Here is an 11,235-nt window from a genome sequence, read left to right as displayed (position 1 = left end):
ACAACACATCCAAATTGAAGCTTTTTCAAACAGTGTCCTGCAGACCATTAATCCATTCTCTTTTTCGATTGATAAGGATCAGTTGTTTAACATTTCAACAGGGCAAGCTGCCCCTCCAGAAATTACAAACTGTTTGCTAAAGACAGTGTCTGGAGGAACTTTTCTGCGAGATCAATTCATAATGGAATGCAATTTAAATTCAGACAGATTTCACCAACCATTAAAAAAAATACGGTGCTGACTTTTGCAAATCTCAAGAAGAAAAGAAAAATAAAAATTGGTGGAAAAGTGCACGAAGTTAAATTGCAGCGGGACTTATTTGGTCGGTTATTAGCTTTATCTCTTGACACGTCTATAGACCTGGAAAAAGTACTTTGTTTTCCTATAACTCCTATCCCGTTATCGCTGTGCCATATAGATGGTTCTTTAAACAAGACTAATAAGTCAGTACTAATTCATGAGTTAGAGAAACAAGTTGAAGATGTGGAGCAACCGCCATCCCAAATTGACCTTCTAATTGTAGATGGCTTCTTTTTTTTAAATACTTTTAAAGAAATGCCCCGTAGTTTTGGAGGTGTATCAAAGAAGATATTGCAATGCCTTATCAATAACACTGCAAGTAGAGTTGCTATTGTATTTGATCGCTACTTTACACCTTCAATCAAAGACTATGAGCATTCTCTTCGTGGCAGTGTAGATGACAAGGAATTCCACATCTCAGGTCCTCAACAAACAAGAACAGCAGATTTTACAAAAGATTTGAAAAATATAAAGTTTAAAGAAGCTATTGTCAAGTTTTTCATCGATCATTGGGCTGATCAGGAGATGGCAGCGATTATCGGTAGTAAGGTAATTTACATAATACATGATTTGTGTTATGAATATTCTGTTACTGATAATAAAGTAACACGCATCATTAATTATGAGTTGTCATGCCCTGATCACGAAGAAGCGGATACGAAGATAGCATTTCTTGCTTGCCAACAAAAAGAAGATTCTACTATTACTATCAGAACATCTGATACTGATATCGTAGTCATTATGTTGGCGAATATGGAACACCTGCAAGCAACAGTAGAAGTTTGGACGGATATTGGAGTTGGCAATGCACGCCGATATATCGACGTATCTGCTCTCTACAATAAATTAGGCCCAAAAATTTCGAAGGCGCTTCCAGCTTTGCATGCGTTCACTGGTTGCGATTTTAACCCAGCATTTTACCGACGAGGGAAAAAGAAACCTTTACAAATTCTGATGAGTTCAGAAACTTTCCAACAAGCATTTCTGGATTTAGGATCAAAGGAGTATAATCTGCAGGATTCTTTAAACGTCATACAGTCTTTTACTTGCCACTTGTATGGGCTAAAAAAGTTAGACGATGTCAATCAAGCCAGGATTGTCATCTTCAATAAGACGTACAAGGTAAAGGACACATCACAACCCTTCTCCTTGAATATCCGGAATTACGATGCGTGCAACTTGCCACCCTGTCAATCGGAGTTACTCCAACAAGTGTTACGCACAAGATTCATTGCGTGTATGTGGAGTAATGCCCATAATGCAAAAATTATTGATCTTTTACCAACGGACTATGGATGGAAAATAGTCGACGGAAAGTTCGAAATGATCTGGTTTGCAGGTGATCAATTGCCGAAAGCGTATGAAGATGTAGTCATAACACCTGATACTCTTGAGGATACTCCAGAATTAGGTATATTTTTTCCCCAATAATTATACAGGTTATTCATAAAAAAAATATTTGTAAGTATTTCAATGATTTCTTGTTACAGATACGCAATCTGAGGATGAAATCGAGCCAGAAGAAGAAGATGATTCTACCGATGAAGATGAAAATTAAAAAAAATACTCAAAAAAATTTCATTGTTTATAATTATTTTCTTGTAAATACAAGTATTGTACTTAAAAAAAAACATACGATTTTTTATTTGCATGCTATTTCCTGAGCTTTTCAATTAATTAAGTTCAATGATCTAAAAAAATTAAAAAAAAAACTTTAAATTATCAGATTAGGCGAACCCCCCCAGATAATCGTCAGATTATGAGACAGCAACATCTAGGGCTTATAGATGAACCATATATATCTTAATCTGACGCGCTTGAGTATTTCAAAATGGCGAATTTTTTTTGCACATTCTAATAACGGCCGCGAGTTCGCGTCACATCCAAATCGTCAGATTATTATATAAGAGCTTTTTATCAGGTTCACTTAACATCCCCTCAGAAAATCTGACGCGCTCGATTAAATTTTTTTTTTTATTATTTTCAACCCTTACGTACGACCACCCCCATCATGGAAACAATCAAATTAACATACATACATTCTTAAAAATACGTAGGGCATGGATGATATCAATATCTGACGCGCGCGAGTATGTCCATGCAACAGTTTTTTTTTACATTTTTAAAAATCTATAGCGGCTGCCCCCACCGATGAAAAGGTATATATTATATAAGATTTTTTTCTTTTTATCATCTAAGCTTCGCAATCCAATAGGTCTCTATGACGCTCGAGTAAATCCCGATTTAGCATCGTGGGCTCCCCTACTACAAAGGATGGTTACTGTTTTTTATGGCACGATGGAGAAGGAGAGTTAAAGGCGAACTGTTTTGCCTCGAATATTTACACTTTTTTATGTACCAAAGTCTTACCAAACATGGATCCAAACAACAAATTTATTATCCTTTACAGTGACGGTTGTGGTGCACAGAATCGCAATTCCACTTTATCGAATGCCCTTTTAAATTTTTTCAATGGAAAATAATGTTTGTATTATTCAAAAATACTTAGAGAAAGGGCATACACAAATGGAATGCAATTCTATGCATTCGACAATTGAAAGGAAGATTTCAGGAAGGGTAATAAATGTACCAGCCGACTACGTTAATTTGATAAAAAATGCGAGAAAAAACCCAAGACCTTATGATGTACAATATTTAAACAATGCTTATTTTAAAGATTTTTCTAAAATCAACTTGGTCAAGTCAATTCGTCCTGGACGTAAAACTGGTGACGCTACCGTGCAAAATATTAGAGCATTAAAATATAATTCAGACGGATCCATAGAATATAAGATTAAGCATTCTGATGAGTTTCAGATCCTTCCCGTCAGATTCAATAAGAAATGCTCAATTGTTCCCATGGAAAAACTGCCAAAACTTTACCAAGGTAAATTAAAAATTAAACGGGAGAAATTCTTCAATCCCTAAAAAGTACCATGGAACCAGATTACCATCCTTTCTATGATAGTCTTGAACATGATTAAGCTTAATTTTTGTGCGTAATTTTTATTTTTAGTTAATAAACGTTTATAATGTGTAGCGTTTTGTTCTTTTTTTATCGACTAATAACATTTTTTTAATAAAATAATAGTTTTCTTTTTAAATGAAATTTGCGTAAGTCCAAATATGTAACGAATTTGTGTGTGATTTTTGCCTAAGTCCATTAAATTATCCAAATTAAAAGTAAACGATGTTTCTTTTAACATTACTGAAATTATTTTTCAAAGCTAACATGATTCCAAAAAAAACTACAAGTATTATAATTACTCTAAGATAAAAACTTTTTTTTTCACTTCCTATAAAATTTACATTTTGGTACTTAGGCAATTTTCATATGATGCCGACGATATGTGAATTGCTGTGATATGTGATGCTGTGAATTTAACAACAGACTTATGGACCTCTGTTAACAACGAGAGTTTCTCTCAAGTTTCTAATAGCTCCTATACGGAGGATGAAGAAAATATAGTCGTAAAAAACCTTCGAAAACAAAATTGTCGAGTTAGAACATGTATTGGTAACAAACTTTATATTATTTTATTTCAAATACTATTTAATTAAATAATTTTAGATGATGATTCAGATATAATATCAAGTGACTCTGAGCACACCGATTCCTCTGAGAATTTATTGCCAGCGAAGCAAGTTCATCAAATAAGGACACAAACTACAGGTAAAATATACATAAAACTTTAGGAGCTACTATATAATTAGGAGCTCTTATTCCAATTTTTGTTTTAGAAAATATAATAAACGACTCTGAAGATGCTGATCAACCTCATAGAAAAAGAAAAACGTCAGGAATAACATTCAACTGAAAAAAAAACGACTTACCCCAAAATTAAAGAGACACTAAGCTTGCTCCTAAAATAAATGAGGAACTACTTCCACCATTGGAGTATTTTACCAAACTGTTCTCACTAGATATTTTAGACTACATCATTGAGCAGACAAATTTGTATAGTACTCAAATAAAAGGCACAAGCATTGGTACTAATCCTAATGGGATGACAGACTTTTTGTCAATTTTGTTGATGATGGGTATAATAGATCTTCCTTCCTATGAAGATTATTGGGCCAGTGGAACACGTATCGAACAAGTTGCAAGCCTGATGCCCATCAAACGTTTTAAACTTCTGAGAAGATTTATTCATTTTAATAATAATGAACATATAACACAAACTACAACAGATAGGTTTTTCAAAATACGTCCGCTTTTAGATAAAGTTAGAGTAAATTTTAAAAAGTTGTAACGAGTCCGTTACTTAAATAATCGTTTACCTTTTTTTTGTGACTGGAATCTTTTAATTTAATTCTAAATTAAATTCATATTGAAATATTCTTAAACTAAATATTTAAATAATTCCCAGTAAATCTTATTTTCTAAGTTTTTCATTAAACTGCGCCCCCAGTGGCAAGTTTCTGAAAGTACATTCATTCTAAGACGTGTAGGACTTTAACGCTTACTTGTCAACTGGATGTGATCGAAAGAGGATCGATTCGATCAGAGTAGTTGCGGCTGGGAGTGCCACTTTTTCCCGAATTTAGTTTAAGTTTATTTTATTGTGAAGAGCTGTTTATTTTAGAAGAAATCATTTGAGTTATTTTGTTGTTTTGTACGAGGATATTTTCAGTTGGATCACCCTAGCCGGTAAGATAAAATTACAAATAAATTATAAGGAAAAATCCTTCATATCATCCGCCATTGTTAGTAAAATTCAGACCTATTTTAATTTCGTCTTTGATAGGTATTTCATATATTTTATACATGTCATATTTCACCTTATTTCATTAAGGAAAAGTTTTATACCTAAATAAATTATAAGTATTAGATTCAATATCTCAAATTTTTATTTCCTTTCAAGAGTGAAAGCACACAATTATTTATTTCAATTTCATACCGTTAAAACCGGCTAATATTTCTTTTTTTTTTCCTATTCTATAATATTAACATTATAAAAACATTGTCACACCATTCGAAGGTCACTATTTACCGAAAACCATTAAGGTTTTTATTTCAATTTAAGGTCACTTGGTGACATTTTTTGTATCGCCTTTCAAGGTTGATAACCCTTGTGTTTTTCCTTTCCTTTTGTATGTACAAAGAACATGAAGTAACACAATTGTTCCTTTTAGCCTACTCCAAGAATCCAGTTGCAAGTCAGGGGAAGAATTTTTTTTAGTTTTGGGGTTATCCTTACTTAGGACAAGGGGAAGAAATTTCAAGTTTATTTATGGAAATTAAGAAGAATTTTTAGTTGGAATTATTTGACCAATAGTACCTGATCCAGGGAATCCAGGTTTGGTATCTTTTTACCACCTGAGTCTAGTTCTCCACCGGATCATCTTCGAGGGAAACCTACGGAAACCGGCAGGAAGAACTGACTTTTATTTTTGTTATCATTCAATTATTTTAAATAACTTTTGCTACGTCCTCTTCAAGGTTTTAACTTTTGGTTTCACTTTAATTTAAAAATATCCTTAATAATAAATATCTTCAATTTTTTTTAAAAACATTTATCATTGTAATTTAATTTAGTTATTTATTGTCTACCAAGGGATGAGGTTATAACTCTCCCTTGAATTTCTCTTTGTTAGGTTATCGTGTGCACACATATCCAGAGAATTTTCACTTGAAACTTAAACAATTCTTGCACAAAACTAAACTATTAATATTTATTATTTATACATTATTATTGGTTATAACTTTTGTCACGATTTGAAATTAAGGGGTATATCAGGGGCAAATTGTTTTATAATTATATTCAGGGATTTGACTGTAAATATAGCTATAGTTAACTGTACATAAGAGGTGGTGGTTTAGTATATAAGCATTTAAAATAGTTTGTACCTAAGTTTGGTAATTATTAAAGGTGTGGTTAAAATTTAATATTTCAATTAATACCTATCTTTCATATTTCAGCAATACAAGGTATCTTGGAAGAAAACATTTCACTTCCTGGCGCCCAAGCATTCATTAGAGCAACTTTTATTTTTCATCTGTTTATTTCTTGGTGGTTTTCTTGTCATTAGTTCTTATATCTTACGGTCTCTGTAGGGCATGCAAATTGGCCGAATCCTTCTTTGAGTGTCGAGTGCTCATTCTCCTGCATAGTCGCTAGCCAACACTTAATTCTGCTATATTTTGAAATTCATATCTACCCTTTATTTATTTCTTTTACATAATTTATTTCTATCTAACCCCTTCCATCTTCCGTTATTCCACATATTAGTTTGTTGGTGTATCAAGGTACATTTTAGAGTTACCCTTTTGCTACACTGGATAGAGTCACCCCAGACTCCTTAACCACATTTTTGTTACATTATCATATTTTTGTTACATTGGCGCCCAACGTGGGGCCTATTTTCAGTTCAGACCGTACATTCTGTAGTATATTTCTCTTTGCAAAATATTCTTTATTATTTCTAATTTGTTCCTGTTGCTCTTTGTTCATTTTTTTAACTTCTTTATATATTTATATTTCCTTATTAGATTTACATTTATAGGTATACTTGTATTGCTGTAGTTTACTGACATTCATATTTTAACCCTCACCTTTTAATCTCATTGTGTACAGTTAACAACTTATTTTACTATTATTGAACTATAAAATTTAATAATTTAGATATTACTATTTTTTTATAGATATATTAGCCAATATTGGTGGGTTTTTATATTCAATTATTTGTTAACCATATACTTGTTGAAACCATTGTGTGTTGCTTCAAGGATTCAACTTTAAATATTTAACTTAACTTTACTTAATTCTTTTTAAACACTTAATTATATATAGATATATATTTTTTGGATAACTTTAGTTCCTTGATTGATTTTGTGGTGTGTTGGTACATATATATTCATATTTTTTTTTGGAAACTTTAGATTATTCTTCGATTGACTTTGTGGTGTGTTAGTACATTATTTCTTTTGTCTATCCTATCTAGTCATCTATTTTTTTTGTTTTCATAATGTCTGCATTTAAGGTAGAACATTTGTTAGTGAAGGAATTGGATTACGAGTTAAGGATTAGGGACATCAATATTGATGAGTCTTCCAATGTGGATTTAAAACGCAAACTATTGCGTGGAGCTTTAAGGCAAGAAGAAGGAAACAGAAGCTTTCGACAAATTTCTGCCACAAGTATTCCTTTTCTAGAGCAGCAAGAAGAGATTGATGAGACTGTGGATGATTTGGCTAAAAGGATATCCGATTTTAGAGGGACTGTCCAAGATAGCCTATACTCCAGGCTGATATCACGTCTAGCTCATGTCTCAGGTCGTGTTCATTTATTGTCGTGTTCAAATGAGGAACAGCAATCTTATAAATGCTCAATTTCGATCCGAATTCTTAGCCTAGAGGGTGAACTTGATTCACGAGTAAATCCAATTGCTACTTCAACTCCTATTTCTTCTGTCCAAGCAGCTAACTCATTTCTACACCCCAAACCTATTCAGGTATATAAATGGGGCATTTCGTTTTCTGGTGAAGGGCATTATGACCAAGTAATTTCTTTTTTGGATAGGGTGGAATGTCTTCGTGTATCGAGAGGAGTGAGTGAAGATGATCTTTTTGCGGCTTCTGCTGAATTGTTTACAGGCGCAGCTTTTACGTGGTTTAGAAACAATCGCAATAATTTTTCTAATTGGTCTGATTTGGCTCAGAAACTTAAGTCTGATTTTCTACCATATTCTTTTCAAGATGACCTTCTAGACCAAATCAAAAATCGTAAACAGAAGCCAAATGAGTCTGTTACGATGTTTATCAATAACATTTTGGGTATGTGTAGTCGCCTTGAGACTCCTTTAACCGATTCTGCAAAAATTAGGATTATTCTGAAATGTCTATTGCCATTTTATCATCAACAATTAGCTTTAGTAGACATCAACAGTATACCAGGCATAACCGAGAAGTGTAAACGTTTGGAGGAAACTTTATCTTGGTCTTCTCAACCTCCAACCACTTCCAAACACTCTTCTGACTCTTTCGGTCACCAAAATTCTTTTAGACACCGTTCGTGGCAACCTAAGGGCCCTGAGCGTAATATTTCAGTTGTAACTTCTGTAGTGTGCTGGAATTGTCGTGAGTCTGGTCATACTTTTTATGATTGCAGCATCCCTCGCACCCGTATTTTCTGCCACGGTTGTGGTAGGGAAAATACCCTCAAACGAAATTGTTTTAAGTGTTCGAGAAACGAACGATCGGAGGTCCGTCCCCTGAGCGTTTCTCCGTCCACACCCCCATCAGGGAATCAAACCGTTACATCAAGCGAAGTCACTGGTCCAACCACGTCAAGCCACCCAAACCCGTCTTCCAGTCGGACAGGGAAAGGGGGTTTCCCCAAAAAACCAACACACACCACACCAAGTCATTCCAAGAAGTAACTTCTCAATATAATACATTTGATTTGCATAGAGTATCTTCCCCAAATATCTCCCCAAATTTTAGTAATAAACATAATAGTAGCAGTGTAGTAGTTCCAGTATCTATACCAGAGTCTAACACAATTCAGGAAGATTCTTTTATTTCTGATTATTCTTGTTTGCCTATTGTATCCTCTGATTGTGTTAGTAGAGATAATAAGTTTAGTTTAGACCATTTAAAATTTTTGACCAATCAGATAATGATTGTTTTGATTTGAATTCGTTATTAGTGAGAAAACATAATGATAATAGACCTTATCTTCCTATTAAGATTTTAGGACAATCTTGCTTAGCTCTTTTAGATAGTGGCTCGAACATTTCTGTGATAGGTTCACATTCATTAGCTTTACTGAAAAATGCTGAGGTTTCCATTATACCCATTTCTTCTCTGCAAGTGTCTACTGCAGATGGTACAGTTCAGTCTATTACAGGCAAATTTGAAACCGAAATCACAGTAGCAGATTTATGTAAGCAAATTACATTCTATATCATTCCTTCAGTTCAGAATTCCATAATTTTAGGTATGGATTTCTTAAATGTTTTTAATAGCACACTAAATTGCTCAAATTTTTCCTTTTCTATTTCTCAATTTAATCTGTCCTTACTTAGTGCTATTCAGGATTTTACTAGTTTATCTAGTTCCGAACAAAGGCAATTAGAGAATATGATCTCTAAATTTATAACTCTTTCGTCGAAAGACAAGTTAGGTCGTACATCCTTAATATCTCACACTATCGAGGTGGGAGATACCACACCTTTTCGACAATACCAGTATCCTATTCCTCAGGCTTGGCAAGTTGACTTGGAAAAGGAAATTGATTCCATGTTAGAGTTGAAGATCATTGAACCTTCCACGTCTTCTTACTGTAGTCCTTTGTGGTTAACCAAGAAAAAGGATGGATCTGTTAGGGTTTGCTTCGATGGTCGAAAGTTGAATAATATTACTACAAATCGGGATGCTTATCCTATTCCCCGAATAGACGTCATTCTAAGTAAACTCCAGAATGCTAGGTATATTTCTTCTATCGACCTATCTAAAGCTTTTTTACAAATTCCTTTAAGTGAGGAAAGTAAAAAGTATACAGCTTTTGCAGTTAGTGGGAAAGGATTATTTCAGTTTGTCACTATGCCTTTTGGTCTTGTTTCAGCTCCTCAGACAATGTGTCGTCTGATGGACTTAGTCATTGGTCCTTAGTTAGAGCCCTATGTTTTTTATTATTTGGATGACATTTTGGTTGTCACTCCTGATTTTTCTCTTCATATGGAAATTTTGGATAAGTTGTTTTTACGTCTCAAAGAGGCTAATTTAACTATTAATTTAGATAAATGTCAGTTTTGTCGTCCTAGTCTTAAATTTTTAGGATATGTAGTCGATAGTAAAGGTTTAAGGACTGATCCTGATAAAGTTACTGCTATCAAGGATTTTTCTATACCTAGGACTACTACCCAAGTCCGTAGGATATTAGGCATGTGTGGATATTATCGTCGGTTTGTGCCGTCTTATTCTACTTTGTTGTCCCCACTTACAGATCTCCTTAAAAACAGGAAAAAAGGCCAAACTATTACATGGACTTCAGAAGCCGATGATGCTTTCCGGCGTATAAAATTAGCTCTTACTAGTGCACCTGTCATGACATCTCCGAATTTTAAAGAGCATTTCTATCTCATGACAGATTGTTCCAACACTGCTTCAGATGGTGTACTATTTCAAATGAAGGATGGTTCGGAACATCCAATAGCTTATACCAGCAAAAAGCTCAATAAAGCACAGAAAAACTATTCCACCACAGAGAGAGAACTTCTTGCAATTATCCATGGTCTTGATGCCTTTCGGTACTATCTTGAGGGTCGTAAGTTTACTATCATCACAGATCATAGTTCTTTATTATGGTTACATTCCATGAAAAACCCGTCAGAACGTTTGTCCCGTTGAATTTGTAGGCTTTCTGTCTTTGATTATAATATTGTTCATCGCAAAGCCAATGGTGTTGTGGTTGCAGATGCGTTGTCACGTACATTCGATATCAATCTTTTAGATCTGTCCACTTTATCTCCAGATAATTGGTATCGAAAGATGATTCATAATGTCACCCAAGAACCTACTAGATATCCTGATTTCAAGGTAGAGAATAATATCCTTTATAAACATGTAATCAGTCCAGTTGAATCTTTATCGAATATGTCTGATTGGAAAATAGTAGTCCCAACAGCAAATAGGGATGAAGTCTTGAGAACTTTTCATGATGATGTGACATCAGGTCACTTTGGTTTTTATAAAACATTTAGTAAAATAGCTGAGTTATATTACTGGCCTGGTTTGCGCAACTTAGTTAAGAAATACATCTCTAGATGTAGAGTTTGTGCAACATGCAAGCCGAGTAACCTACCTCAAGCTGGATTAATGGGTTCCTTTAGGAACATTAATTTTCCTTGGCAAATGATCTCTTTAGACCTTATTGGACCGTATCCACGTAGTTATTCAGGTAATACGTATTGTTTGGTAGTTGTAGATTA

Source organism: Diabrotica undecimpunctata, chromosome 9, assembly GCF_040954645.1.
Source record: "Diabrotica undecimpunctata isolate CICGRU chromosome 9, icDiaUnde3, whole genome shotgun sequence".
In the NCBI taxonomy this organism is placed as follows: domain Eukaryota; kingdom Metazoa; phylum Arthropoda; class Insecta; order Coleoptera; family Chrysomelidae; genus Diabrotica; species Diabrotica undecimpunctata.
This window is presented reverse-complemented; position numbering follows the sequence as displayed.